Source organism: Lampris incognitus, chromosome 14, assembly GCF_029633865.1.
Source record: "Lampris incognitus isolate fLamInc1 chromosome 14, fLamInc1.hap2, whole genome shotgun sequence".
Taxonomy (NCBI): domain Eukaryota; kingdom Metazoa; phylum Chordata; class Actinopteri; order Lampriformes; family Lampridae; genus Lampris; species Lampris incognitus.
The window spans coordinates 34,662,292-34,677,587 of record NC_079224.1 but is presented as its reverse complement, the minus strand read 5'-3'; positions in this window follow the sequence as shown (position 1 = coordinate 34,677,587).

The window sequence follows — 15,296 nt, the reverse complement described above, 5'->3', positions numbered from 1 at the left end:
CAACACTAGTTTTGGGTAAATAGTGTTGGCAGTCTCTTTGTGTGACCAGCACGATGCCAGTGGAGATATTTTGCTGTAATTAACTGACCAAATGTTCGTTGTTCACAGCACTCATCAACAGCAGCCCACACAGGTTTGTCTCATGTGATCAATCCATTATCCAAGCCGCTTATCCGAATTTGGGTCGTGGGAATGCTGGAGCCTATCCCAGCAGTCATTGGGCAGCAGGCAGGGAGACACCGTGGACAGGCTGCCAGTCCATCACAGGGCCCACACACACACACACACACACACACAAACACGCACACATTCACATCTAGGGACAGTTTAGTACGGCTGATTCACCTGACCTACATGTCTTTGGACTGCGACAGGAAACCGCAGCCCCTGGAGGAAACCCACCGCAGACACGGGGAGAACATGCAAACTCCACACAGAGGATGACCCCCAAGGTTGGACTACTCCGGGGCTCAAACCCAGGACCTTCTTGCTGTGAAGTGACCACGCTCACCACTGCGTCACCGTGCAGCCCCTTGTGTGATCATATATTACAAATATCTATTAGCAGATATTTGTAATCTTTTAAACATTTGAAATGGCATCAAATTTTATGACAAGTGCCTAATGACTTTTTTTAAAATTCAGAGTTTAAATACTTGGGACTTGACTTGGGGATTGAGTGCCAAGACTTGAGACTTACTTATGACTTGGAAAACAGTGACTTGGTCCAACCTCTGGAAAACAAAACAGTGTATGTTGGGCGTTGTGAACGGTGCTCAACTAATCAGTTAAAACTTTAGAAGATTTTTCTGTGGTTGATTTACCTTCGTCTGAATCTCCTAACAACCACAGCCTGCTATTATCAAGGATTACAGTATTTTCTACTGAGGAAAGAAACGTACATCCTGTTAACTTTATGCTGCTCCGTTATTTTGTTTCTGCCCATGTAAACACCAGAGCCTGGGCATCCGAGGTTACAGCCCTGAATGCTCTATGAATATTCTTTCTTCTATTTTCATTTATACTACTACTACTACTTTCAGCTGCTCCCATTAGGGATCACCACAGAGGATCATGTTTCCATCTCTTCCTGTCTTCTGCATCTTCCTCTGTCACACCAGCCACCTTCATGCCTTCTCTCACCACATCCATAAACCTCCTCTTTGGCCTTCCTCTTTTCCTCTTCCCTGGCAGCTCCATATTCAGCATCCTTCTCCCAATATACCCAGCATCTCTCCTCCACACATGTCCAAGCCATCTCAATCTTGCCTCTCTTGCTTTGTCTCCAAACCGTCCAACTTGATCAGTCCCTCTAATATAATCGTTCCTAATCCTGTCCTTCGTCACTCCCAGTGAAACTCTTAGCATCTTCAACTCTGCCACTTCCAGCTCCGCCTCCTGTCTTTTTGTCAGTGCCACGGTCTCCAAACCATATAACATAGCTGGTCTCACAACCATCTTGTAAACCTTCCCTTTAACTCTTGCTGGTACCCTTCTGTCGCAAATCACTCCTGACACTCTTCTCCACCCACTCCACTCTGCCTGCACTCTCTTCGTCACCTCTCTTCTGCACTCCCCATTACTTTGGACAGTTGACCCCAAGTATTTAAACTCATATGCCTTTGTCATCTCTACTCCTTGCATCCTCACCATTCAACTGTCTTCCCTCTCATTCACACATAAGTATTCCATCTTGCTCCTACTGAGTCCTATTTACAATAAAACAATAAAAAATAGCCTCACATCTATTCATTCTGATCATACATTAAATCACTTGAAAATATTATTAATCATTATAATATAATATAATATAATATAAATTAACATAATATAAATATAATACAATATAATATTGATTGGCCATAACAAACACCATGTTCGAACATAAGGTAGTTCATAAGTGTACTTGGTACCAGAACACCTTAGGCCGAAGATCGATGATACACTTTGTAGTCATATCATCAGATCTGCGGCTGTATGTTTTGTACACTCGGGCGAAGAGAGGAGCAGAGCTGTCAACTGATCACCACCTGGTGGTGAGTTGGATCAGATGGCGTGGAAGGCTGCCGACAGACCTGGTAAACCTAAACGTGTAGTGAGGGTGAACTGGGAACCTCTGGCGGAGGTCCCTATCCATGAGGTCTTCAACTCCCACCTCCAGAAGAAGTTCTCATGTAGCCCGAGGGAGGCTGGGGACATGGACTCTGAGTGGGCCTCAAAGCCTCTACTGCAGATGTGGCAGGTAGGAGCTGCGGTCATAAGGTCATCGTTGCCTGTCGATGTGGCAATCAGGCTGAAGAAGGAGGCCTTTCGGGCTTGGTTGGCCCAGGGGTCTCCTGAACCAGCAGACAGGCACCGGGAGGGCGGAAGGGCTGCGGCTTCAGCGGTTGCGGAAGCAAAAACTCGGGTGTGGAAGGAGTTCAGCGAGGCTACGGAGGAGGACTTTCGGTTAGCCTCAAGGAAATTCTGGCAAACCATCCAGCGACTCAGGAAGGGGAAGCAGGGCTTGACTCGGGCTGTGTTCAGCTGGGGAGGGGAACTGCTGACCTGGACTGGGGATGTTGTCAGGTGGTGGAAGGAAAGAACAGTTTCCTTGAACACTTTCCTTCCTTTCGAGGAGCTCCTTTTCTTTCTTCTTTTCTTTCAGTTTCGAGGAGCCCCTGAACCCGGCTTACACGTCCTCGGTGGAGGACGTAGAGTCTGAAGACTGGGGGACCGACCTGTTGGACTTGCCCACCCTCCACAGCGGGGGCGCCCTCCTACCCTGCCCCCACCCCCCAAGAAGGCCCCGACGGGTCCTCCATCCTGCCACCCTACCCCCACACTGCCCCAGGGTCCCTGAGGCCTCTCCTGTGGGGCCCCCGGCCTCCGCACCTGTTCCGCGAAGCCGTTGCGGCCGGGCCATCCGCCCCCCCCTCCACGCTGACTTTTTCTATTATGGTGAATTCTGGGGGGACGTATGTAGCGGACTCTATGGATAGAATTCACCATAATAGGTTCTGGTCGCTTTAAGAAAAGTGTTTCCGGGTTGATAGGGTGAGCAATGGCGATGATTGGTTGGAGCAGCGCCATGTTGCTCCAGCTGTTGGTTTGTAGAAGAAATAAAAGAAACACGCGTTGGTGTAGTCAATGAGAGAAATTGTTCATCTCTACTTTCCTGCAATTCCCACAGTGAAACGAATAAAAGGTACGACTTCCATCCCTGCTCTGTCCGCTATTTTGTTTTTCCTGTTCATAATATAAATGGACATTTAAATCATGTAGAATAGAGAGCCCCCCCCCCGAACAGGAAGTTCAACAGCTCATATTCAAACTTATGCGTCTTATTGTAATCCAGCTCATAAAACAAAAACCTGTTTCAGAAAAAGTCTCATTGAGTGGTTCAATGTATTTAAAACAACAGGTTTTCAGATCGTCCACACTGTAAAACGATGAAAAATTGTTTCTATTGCCCCGCAGAATGGACAAACATTGGGGGGGGGGTGAGAAAGCGCACCAGTTACAGGGCTTGTCATTGTTGGTATCTGCTGGTAGCTAGCTAGCTAACTCACTAAGGCAAGACATGAAGGCTGCGGATATAAGAAGCTTTTTCAAAGAGAAAAAGGATGAAGGCACCAAGGTGCAGGCGAGGCTAGAGGAGGTGGAGGAAGAGTTATCTCTTGCTGCTGTAGCAGCAGATGAGTTAGGGCGTGAGAATGCCATAATGTTAAATGGATACAATACGAGAGAGAGAGAGAGAGAGAGAGAGAGAGAGAGAGAGAGAGAAAAAATTTGAATGAGCAACAAGAGCACAACAGAAGGGATGAGGCCGTGAAGATAGATGTTATCACATGGAAAGATCACAGAATCCACTGATTACACTGCAGTAAGCAATAGAATGCTGATTGATGTACATCTGTGTATTGGCCTGCAGGTGGCATCCAATAGTGGTGCCGTGTCGGTGACTGTCAGCGCATATAGAATAAGGAGCACTGACGACTATTTAGCCCCTATGGGATGGAATTGTGCATTCATGGTTTGCGTTTGTATAATCTGGCATTGGTTGGTGTGTTCAAGTAATTGGTTAAGTCTATGTATAAAATAAATTGATAAATAACACGTGTTTATGCTCTAATCATCACATCAAAAAATGAGATGCTGATTGCATCTTTTTTATGAGCAGGACAGGAGAGAGAAGAAGAGAACAGGAGGAAAGAGCAGAGGAGATGATGAGTGCGACAGACAGACGAAACACCAAAAGGGCTACTAGAGAGGCGAAGAAGAGGAGGGTATCAGACAGACAGATAAGACAGGATTACGACAGTTTGTCACACGACAGATCCGAAGCTATGAGACCAGTGTTGGTCAGTTTTCAAAATTGACCAAAGCATGGGCAACATACAATCTAGCATATGACCGTTTCATCAACGTCAATGCTCTTATTTTTTTCTTAGGATTTCACTCCTGCAGCTGAAAATAAAAATGCAGTTTACGGAGAACTCAGATTGCACTCATTTAGTTTATTTTAATTTCATGTAGTGAAAGCCAGCCTACCAACCTGACCGGAACCTTTTGGTAGAGCACAGCGTCTCACACCTTATATTCATTTTACTATGAAATAACTTGAAAATGGTGCAATTATAGATTGAAAATCTGAAGGTTTCCGGGCTGGGCTAAGCCCCCAATGTTCCAACATCCTAACAACGACCCTGGTTAACACAATGAATGCCATATGAAGACTAACACGTTACTTTCTCTTCCCAAACTTAAAAATATGCACAGCCTCTTTTTAAAGCTGCTACGAGGAGTTTTTCCACAAATCAGTCTCATTTTAATTTTGAGGCGTCCACATGGCCTAGTCAGCTTCCAACAAGTCGAAATCTGACAAAACGGTTTCCATGGGGGACACACAGACGAGATACACAAGTTGGCCACATCACCTCATCGGGAATCAGGGACACATTTGTCATTTAATTTCATGCACTTGCGCACACGAAATGAAACGAAACATCGTTTCCCCCAGCCCACAGCAGTGCAACACAAAGACAAAATCACATATCCAAAAATGTCAAGAACTACAACAACACATATATCCAAACTAACACACATATCCAAACTAAACAAAATAATCACTGACCAGGAGAACGAACGCCAGCCAGGATGGCTGTCGGAACTGCCGGTATGCATGGGCTAGCAGTTAGCTTAGCCTGCCCCGCTTCCGCGCCCCGTCAGACCGCCTTCTGTGTTTCCTCTTCAAGCACAGCTCCGGGAGGGGCCGTGGTCCCTGGGCCCATCGGATGCAGCGGACCAGGCTCCTTCAGGCGATCCAATACCAGCTCTCCCAGCCAGACACCTTCGACACACCTCCCCGCACTCCACACGACGACACAAAAAACACAGTCAGGGCTAGGCGAGGCCGCCGCCAGACCCCCCTCGGTGTTATCAGAAATGCCGGTCTGCGTGGGCTAGCAGCATGGAGGTATTAGTAGAACTGGATACCGGAACTAAAAATGACGCCTAATTAGTCCTGTGAGAATTGCTCGCCTGGCGCATACGCCGAAATAGTTTCTGGCTTCCGGGTTACTTCCGGGTACACGGGGCCCACTGAATATGCGCAGTAGTGTTACTCCCATCATGCCTCTAGGCTATGAGAACGAGGGAACCGCGCTGTGTGTTCATGAATGCGACGCTAGCGGACTTCATGGATGCATAATAAGACTACTACGGGACTTTCAATTTTTTTTCAATTCAAAACTTTATTGCAGACTCAGGGTCCATAACAGACAAAGACAAATAGGTAAAAGATAAACCCCAGACAATACAAAGAGTGAACACAATAAAATGACATAAACGGAACAAATCAGTGTCTTATAAGAAGGCAGCTATACCAGTGGCCCCACAGCCGGGAATGGTAGCGTGTGGCACTGAATCTTAGTTAAATCCTTGATGATTACTTTATCAGAGTCATTAAGCCGGCAAATAAATGTATACATGAGCTTTCTCAGAAGAGACTGATAGGTATTGACTCCTGCAGCCACAAACATTTCACTTGCACTACACCATCTAGGTCTTTTTAGTAGTTTGACCACAGGGGGCAGTATAAAGTGGTGTACAATATGCTCTGAACAGAGACATCCTCACACTAACTGAACACATAACAAACTTGCGTGACAGAGTGTTTGCTTGTGTATACATCAAGCACTATTGCCTATGAATATCATCATCGTCTGTCATTTGTTCAGTAATATAGTGCCCAAGATATTTCACCTTATTACATACCCCAAGATTATTATCAGACAATTTAAAATCAGGAAATTTTAGATGATTGGCCTCTTTGGTTCTGCAGATCATGACAACACTCTTACTAGCACTGTATTTGATATCATGCTCCACACCATACACAGAACATATCTATTAAGGAGCTGCTGGAGACCTGCGCTACAGGGACTAAGGATGACAAGGTCATCTGCATACATAATATGGTTCACCAAGGTATTACCAGTCATGCACCCAGTGTTACAGGCTTGCAGCTGCTTGGACAAGTCATGAATATATAAATTGTGGAGAACTGGAGACAGAATTCCCCCTTGTCTGACACCATTGCTAACCCCAAAACCATGGATGTATTTATACAAACGGCAAAAAAGAAAAGACTTTCAAAATAAAGTAACAAGTGACCAATAAATGCGACGCAAAACCGCAAACTCAAAATTATCTTGATGTGTGAAAGAGAAGGCTCAGCTTTGTGTCATTTATTCACCTTTACCTTTTGTTTCTGTTCACCCGAACAGCTTGTTTAACTTAGCTAAGATCCTCCTTCCCAAGACGCAACACGACCGCGCGTAGAGTGCGCGTACACAGCCGTGACGTCATGCAGAAAAAAATGTCTGGACTTTTTCTGGGCTTTGGAAACATTTTAAAAAGATTACAACCCCATGGATTAAAAATATACAATACAAAGAGTAATAATTGACTATGATTACAGCTGCAGGTGTCCTGTCAACAGTTTTACAGGCGTCTCTTTTACAACGGTGGTCTATGGGGGGAAATGCTTTTGGGCCGCAGGGGATTTTTCGCTGCAATACCGCGAGTGACCACTGGAAAAAAATTGGCTGCAAGGCTGATCGGCGGCGCCGTATCCAGTTCTACTATAATGCATCCATGGCTAGCAGTTAGTTTAGTCTGCCCCGCTTCCACGTCCTGTCAGACCGCCCTTGGTGTTACCTCTTATGCACAGCTCCGGGAAGGGCTGTGATCCCTGGGCCAGCAGGATGCAGCAGACCAGGCTCTCCCAGCCGATCCAGCGCCAGCTCTCGCAGTCATCAAACGAAGACAAATTTAGACGCAGACTGGACAAAGACACTGCATGGACGGTACTGGGCGAGGCCGCCGCAGACGTGACTTCGCACCGCCATCTTACGGCTGTATATCTGTTTTTCCAAAACACCACAACATCTCTCACTCTTCTCTTCTAATGCACCAGCTACCAGAAGATGAAGGTACATTTGAAAGACTTTGTCGTCGTTCCTCTGCGTAACGCTGCCACTTTTGTCCACAGGGAGGCGCAAAGTCAACAAAAAGCCCAACCTCCTCAGAGCAGCTTTAAATGGCCCTCCGTGTATTACTCACGCTGACTAAAGCCACCGCAGAATGAATAAAACCTGTAGGATTTGTTTTCCTGTCACCAGGTTTCCCCGGGTAATATGCATTTTGTAGTTTCTGTAAATGTTATTCATTTTTTCTCATGCACCTTTTTTTTGTCAGTTACAAATATTCCTTTTAGTGAATGGGCCTTAAAACCACAATCCTGAAACTGAACTTGCAAACAAATGCCCCTTTAGACATTTTATACCATTGTATGATTTAGGACAATAGCCAATCCATGAAAAAATTAATTGTGAACATGTGTGTGCCCAGCTTTTCTTTTTTCTTTTTTTGATGACTGATTCGAAGGCATTACAGAGCAGTGGTATACTATAGGGAGGTAGAGTGTGCTGGAGGAAGTGAAATATGTGTGTGTGTGTGTGTGTGTGCTCATTCCAGATTTAACAAAGAATGAGGAGATAGAGATGGTTTTAAATTTAACACATCTTTAGGGCAGTGAAATATATATACACACACAAACAAAACAAATCGTGCCGACATCTGGCACTTCATTCCCCTTTGTATGGGTCTGTTAACCATTTGTCAATGCCTCTAAGTCAGGCATTTAGTCCTGCCAAATTCAGCACTCGCTGAAAAATCAGAGCGGCTTATCATGGCACGCCAGACATTGGAAAGGATATAGGCTACATAGTTAAGGTACTTAGTCTTGGAAAATAACCAGGGTAAAGGAGATTATTTGCGAAATGCAATCTCTCACTGAATATTGATTACGCGCTATGAATAGAAATTGGTGATGTTACAAATTCAATCACAGCCAGCTGGCTGGCTGACAGGCAGAGGGTATATAGCTGCCTGTCAGCCAGCCTCCAGTTCATTCTGCTTCTAGTCAGACATCTGGCTTGGTCAGGCATCCTACAAGCAAAACTATTACTCGACTGTGGACACCTGTCTGATTGCCCTGCTTTGTGTTTGTCAGATAACTCAACTTGTTTTCTATAGCAGAGGTCCCCAGACGTTTTCATGCTGTGACCCACCTGAGGAAATACTTTTTGACCCGGGACCTAACAAACATTTTTTGCATTATAACCAACGAACTCTCATTAGCTGTCAAAAAATACAAGATAATTAACCGTCCTCTTTATATTGTTCATCGATGCAGTTTTTCCCCTTTTTCAATTTTCAGTCATGGCTGATGAAAACTTAAACGTTATTAAAAATTGCATTACTTACAACTTTGTAATTACGTCATTGCATTGTTGTCATTGACTCAAAATATTGAAAGTTATTTAGGTCAATAAAATCAGACATTTGATTGCAAAACAATAAATGTCCAATTTTTTCCCCTCTGCTTCCAAACAATTATTTGTTTATCGTGGACGTCCTGTGACCCATATGGCCCCCTGCTGCGACCCACGTGGGTCCCAAACCACAGTTTGGAAAACCACCAGCTTATAGGATTAGTATACTTATTGTTTTCTGTGTGAAATAGTTGTGTAGTCAGTAAATAAGAATAAGGCTATGTGTGGATATTTTCTATTTAAATAACAGTGCTCTATTCACCTTCGGTATCAGGATTAATAAGTATGAGTCAGGCTTCCTGAAAACAGCGCAAAAAGCTATTTGTTTTGTAATTGTGAACCAATAACGAAATGGCGATTTGTGTCAGGATGCTTTAACATAACTCACAAAGCCTTGTCTGATGAAGGACAAAGTATTGTCGGTGTAAAGAATGCACTGCATGGTTGAATTCACGAGGGCATCTCAGTCTTTGTTAATGGGGTGCAGATTACTGCTGCGTTGATGGAAGGGAGGTGGCTTTATACGAAGGACAAATTTGGCATAAACAGTGGCCTTCGTCCTGACTACCCAAAGAAAGCACTCTATGAAAGGCAACAACAAACCGGTCTGCAATAAGAGCTTGCATTGTGCATCAGGCAACAGATAGCACCCCAAAGAAGTCACAAAGCTCTGATCTTTAAAATAAATTTTATTTACCATTTTGTAACAGTTTGATATACAGCTGACAGGACTAAGACATTTCAATGGATTTTGGCCCTAAAGATTGAAGAACAAGAAGAGACATGGTTAGATAGATATACAGAAAATAGATAGACAGATCAATAGCTTTGATAGATGGTACCAGAGGAAGTGTTTTTTTTTTCATTTGTGCTTTTTATGTCCTCTCCTCCCATGAAAGAATTTACATCAGCATAGCAACGACACAGCATTCGTCAACTGACACTTGAACACGACAGTTTTTTGAGCCAGACCACTGAAAAGGCATTATTCACTTAAGCTTTTTTTGTACATATCTCAGAAATGGAAGTGTGTATTACATTTTTTTTCCTGTTGCTTATAAAAACAAATGACGTCTTTAAAGTGCTGAAATAACATGAGGCAATATTATGTTTGTATGAGTAGCAGTAAGAAATTCAAGAAATAAATTCTGCAATCAGCAGAGAATTGCAGAAAAAAAGTGAAAAGTAAAAATCACAGCTTTGTTTTAGTACAGAAGAGTTTTACAATGAGTTTAGGTTGAAAATAGCCCATGCTCTTAGACATGCAGAGACTTTCTACATAACCACATCAGTATATGGTGATAATGAGCTGACATTGTAGTGATATTGCATTTATTTGTCCTGGTCTGAGAGAATTATGCAATAACAACCCTTCTTAATTGGTTTACCACAAGAGCCAAACACAGGTCTTAAAAGTGGTCGTAGTTCTCGGTTGTATTGTACAGCCCAGAACAATCAGTAGAAATAAATGCAAACCATTTCAGCGAGGCTAAAGTGGCATGTAAACAATTTCATATCTTAAAAAGTCTACAGGAAACACTATATTGTGTATAGACTTTTAAAAGGGGAACGTGTTATCAAGCTAGTTGTATATTAGGGATAAATTCTACCACTGTCAAGTGGTGATGAATGTGTATCTTAGACCTTTGTTGAAAGCTAGGGGCAGCTGTGTGGATATCCTTGTATTCTGAAACAGTTTATGATCATATGGACATGTCTACAACACTGATTCAGTATTGGTAAGTTCACCATTAGATTTTGCTTTCTTCTTTTTAAAATGTCAACTGGATTGGAAAATAAAAGTGGTCTGGGTAATGGGCCACACAGTGCTATAAACAGATTATAAACGCTGTTGTGCTGTGGTACATCCTTATCTCACACCACAATGAACTAAATAATACAAAACTGTTGGCACTGCACTCTGTAAAATAGCTTAAAGTACATTTAATATGGTTCAATAGCATGGTCTTTCCCAACAAAATAGTCAAGTAGCTGGAACTGCTGTCTCCACCGAGCTCACTGTAAAAACTACGCATTCCTTTTGTAGTTCAAGTTTCGATCCAAAGCTTTTTGTTTGGCAATGCTTTTGATATCAGCTGGCTTTATCTTATACTTATTTTACCATGTATACAACGTCTAAAAGACTAAAAGTAGTGTCATCAAAATCAGATGAACAATGATTAAAATCCAGAGATAAAATATGTAATTTTCTTTGTTTTGTTTTTTTGATTTTTAGTACAAAACTTTTTTTTTTTTAAAGGTAGACTGTGTATATTAGCAGAATAGGACTTGGCTAGTTCTGATGGATTAGAGGTACATTGACATCAATACTACACCTGCCCTACATGCAGGCTCAGCAGTAAGAGCTAATCCACTACACAGAGAGTACACAAGACACTTGACGTCATCTAAATTACACTACCAAAATATGAAAGCAATGAAAAAACGAATCAAAAAAAAAAGAGAAAAGAAACATTATCCCTCAACCCCAAACACACCTACGCTCTCCCCAAATAAAAACAAAGATAAACACATACACAAACGAGTCCGATTATTTTTTACATTACTGTACAAAGGGAGGAAGAGTTGCTGGGCCAGAAATGATGGAAGAGATAATATATATATATATATATATATATATATATATATATAATTTATCGGTGGTGCCTAAGCTACAGTGATTAAAGCAACAATACAGAAGACAGGCTGTCACAAGCAGGAAACAGACACAAGCGGTCCTGCGATATACTGCGATGAATTATTTTCTATTCATGTTTTTTCAGCAAATGAAAAGTTCACTGAAAACCAGCTCATTTCTTGGCATGGAATACCTATATGCAGTTGGAAAACACATTTTGCAACAATGGCATTTATTTACAGATTCACTGCTAATTTCCTCTCAACTCTTCACTTAACACCTTTATTACACATTTTTCAAAGCGATCCACAAGAATGCTCCTAAATTAAAAGATGGGTGGGAACACAGTGTTTGATAGAGCACCTGGTCTTGTAAAAAAAAAAAAAAAAAACCCCCCCCCCCCAAAAAAAACCTAATTCTTCAAATATGAAACCACTTTAAAAAGAATTCATAAGGTTCTTCATACATATTGAATGTTTAGAAAGAAACAAATCTAAATGAACCAGTTCTAGCTCCGCTGTCCCATCCAGTGGGACAGGTTTAGCATTTTGAAGAACACGTGAATAGCCTACAGTAGTTTAGAGCAATCTAACAATTTCCCAAATGAGATGACAGGGCACCCATTTGGCATCTCCCCTCCTCTATAAATTCTCTAATCTATGTTGATATCCAGCATCTTTTGCCATTGTCTCAAAACCCCGTGATAAAAAACATTAAAAACATGGTTAGAAAAATGTGTGCTTATTTGAGGTCCACTGGGACAGATCCACTGTGCTTATCATGGCCATCTTCTACAACATCTGAGATTATGTGCTAAACATAAGTGTTTTTTTTTCTTTTTTATCGTTGCCATCGTAAATGCCATTATCATCATCGTCACTGTCCTCATCAAAAATAAAATCAGAAATCTCCATCCGAAATGGTCTTGTGTCTTTTGGGCTGTTTTCATGTTGCATAATGACGTTGCTTGTTTGTTGCTTTTGGGCCCCCATAAGGACTTCTGGTGCGCTCGACTACCATGTTGCAATTCTGCCATCTTGTGGCAGCATTGCAATCAACAGACACTGGATCAACTGGAGTATCTCAAGAGAGATGTGAATCAAGTTTTGGGTTGTGCTTCAACATTTCTGAGTCAGTTGAAAACATGCCTCTGGTAATTAAAATATAAAACTGCTAAACTCAAACTAGTGTCAATAGAATAAAATGCTAAAAAAAATTGTCATTTTGCTTGTGTTTAGGGCTAAGGCTGGGCAGGTAACAGTACAAAACTGAAAGTGGTAGTCAGTCAACAGTTAAAATAGGCCTGATGCAAATCCAAAACCCTCTTCCACCGAAGCAGAGTGCCCAGAAAGTAACTTTGAGCTGAATTACATCAAAATATCTGATCTCCAACCACTTTCGACAGACCTGACATCCTTCTATGGTTGTCCCAATAAGACGAAACAGGCTAAAGACCAACGAAACCACATGTCAGGTGTTTCTTTCCATACTTAAACAGCCATGTCTTACAGTCTCCTAATGCTCCGGCTGTTTAGAGAAGATCTCACCTGTGTAAATACCTCCATAGTATCAAGGTCGTTTTATTGTACACTAACTGGCCAAAAACTGATTTTCCAAAGAAAACCGTTTTGTGGAACATGGGCCCGCTAGCCAAATGGCACTCACTATCCCATCACACCATCTAACAAAATGACAACAAGCAGATCAAGTCATGTATGAGGAATGGTAAGCAACACGGTTATTTCAGATTCAATAGCGTCTTTACAAAATAAACACATTTTACCTTCCTTATAATTATTTACTTTGTTACTCTACAATAATGAGAAGACATTTCTATTGAGAGAATGATACTATATGACTACATTTAAACTAAATAAATCAGTTAAGATGACTGTTTTTTCTTTTTCCTGTATCCTTTCATACAAGCTCTTTTTACAGGCCAACCAAAGGCCTCTCTCTCATCTGTTTTCTTCAGTTGCCCAACAGCTTGGCTCGCAGCTTTAAAAAACAAAAACAAAATGTCTTTAAATACATTTTAGGTTCCACTACAAAGAGACAAAGGTGTTACCAGTCTCTCTCGATATTCATGAAAAGTGAGGATGATGTGATCTCCCCATCTGTTTGCTATATGCCTGCAACACGGTACAAGTTCATGCATGCTGAGCATGTTTTTGGTGACATGCCTTGATGCGGCCCATGGCTACGGCTAGTGAGGAGACAGACACTACGAGACACACACATGCCAGTCGAAGGGACTTTTGCCTTGTGAGCTGCTCCTCCAAAAGCCTGAATCCTCCCTCACAAGAGACACACCACATCTTAAAATGCATTTCACTAGAAAACAATGCCTGGAAGACTTCGAGAAATAGCACTTCTATATACAAAGTTGCATCCAACTGTGTGTGTGTGTGTGTGTGTGTGTGTGTGTATGTATATATATATATATATATATATATATATATGTGTGTGTGTGTGTGTATGTGTGTGTATGTATATGTGTATATATATATATGTATGTGTGTATATATATGTATATATAGTATATATATGTATGTATATAACATATATACGAAAGTGTGTGTGTGTGTGTGTGAATGCGTGATGTGCTTTTATTCTCTAAATGTTAAAGTTAGGTGATTTTAATTCTCTACAATCTGTAAAGCCCACCGTAGTCAAAACCAGGTTTCCACAGGTAAGGAATGACATCAGACCACAAAGTGTAACTCCAATCGAACCCTGAGAGCCGGCAATGAGATCTCTTGTGCCTGTCAGGATGGCCAATCTAAGAAACTGGAAACAAATATGATTTGTCTGAGTGTGTGTGTGTGTGTGTGTGTGTGTGTGTGTGTGTGTGTGTGTGTGTGTATATATAGAGTACATCAGATTTAACATGATTCTCTGCCAAGTTTGTAGATTTAGAAAAACAAAAACAAAACGTAGCAGCTTTACGTTCTCAGTCAAAACAGGACAATTATTTTTTCTCTTTTTCAAAGAAATTCCAGAAGGTTTCTGGTTTGTGAGATCCTCGAACATTAATAGCCATCCACTGTACTTTAACACTTGTGCTTTGTCTAAACCCTCAGAAAGCAGCATACAAACGACAGGCCTTGTTTCAGTTGCGATCGACTATGGTTGAGGTCACTGTGTATCATATAATGTACAATAAATTCTGAGCAACACTAAAAACAAGATATTGCTACCATGGCTGGTGTGTGTGAAATGTAGATATCCACAAGGATGTAGCTGAGCATGTCCATCTCTCTTTGGGCACAGACTGAACTCTATTCCCACTTATCCAGGGTTATTGACGGACACGCGCTGCATGCGGCGGAAGGAGTCGCGGAGTAAACAGCGCCCTCCGCAGCAGCGCAGCCAATTTCCCCAATTACCAAACCACACACATGTATACCAAACCACACAAGGTCATCTTGTCTTCAGCTTTCAAACTAATGGTACTGGTGCTGAAATTTGCCAATTCAAGTGGACTCCGTTATCGCGGGAGGTGGAGACGAGTTTTACCTCACCGCGGTGTGTTGTGCTACCACATTGCTGCATGCATTAAACTACATAGCCTGCATTCCCAAGCGGTCTACCTCCAACATAAAACTGCATATGAAGATGACATATACACGTTTTACAAAAGAGAAATGAAAGGAAAAAACAAAACGCATTATTAAATTATTTGAAAAACAAATGCCCCCCCCCCCCATACACACACACCCTCTGAAAAATCTTTTTGGATGATGACCCCAAACTTTTTTTCTTTCATTCTTTTT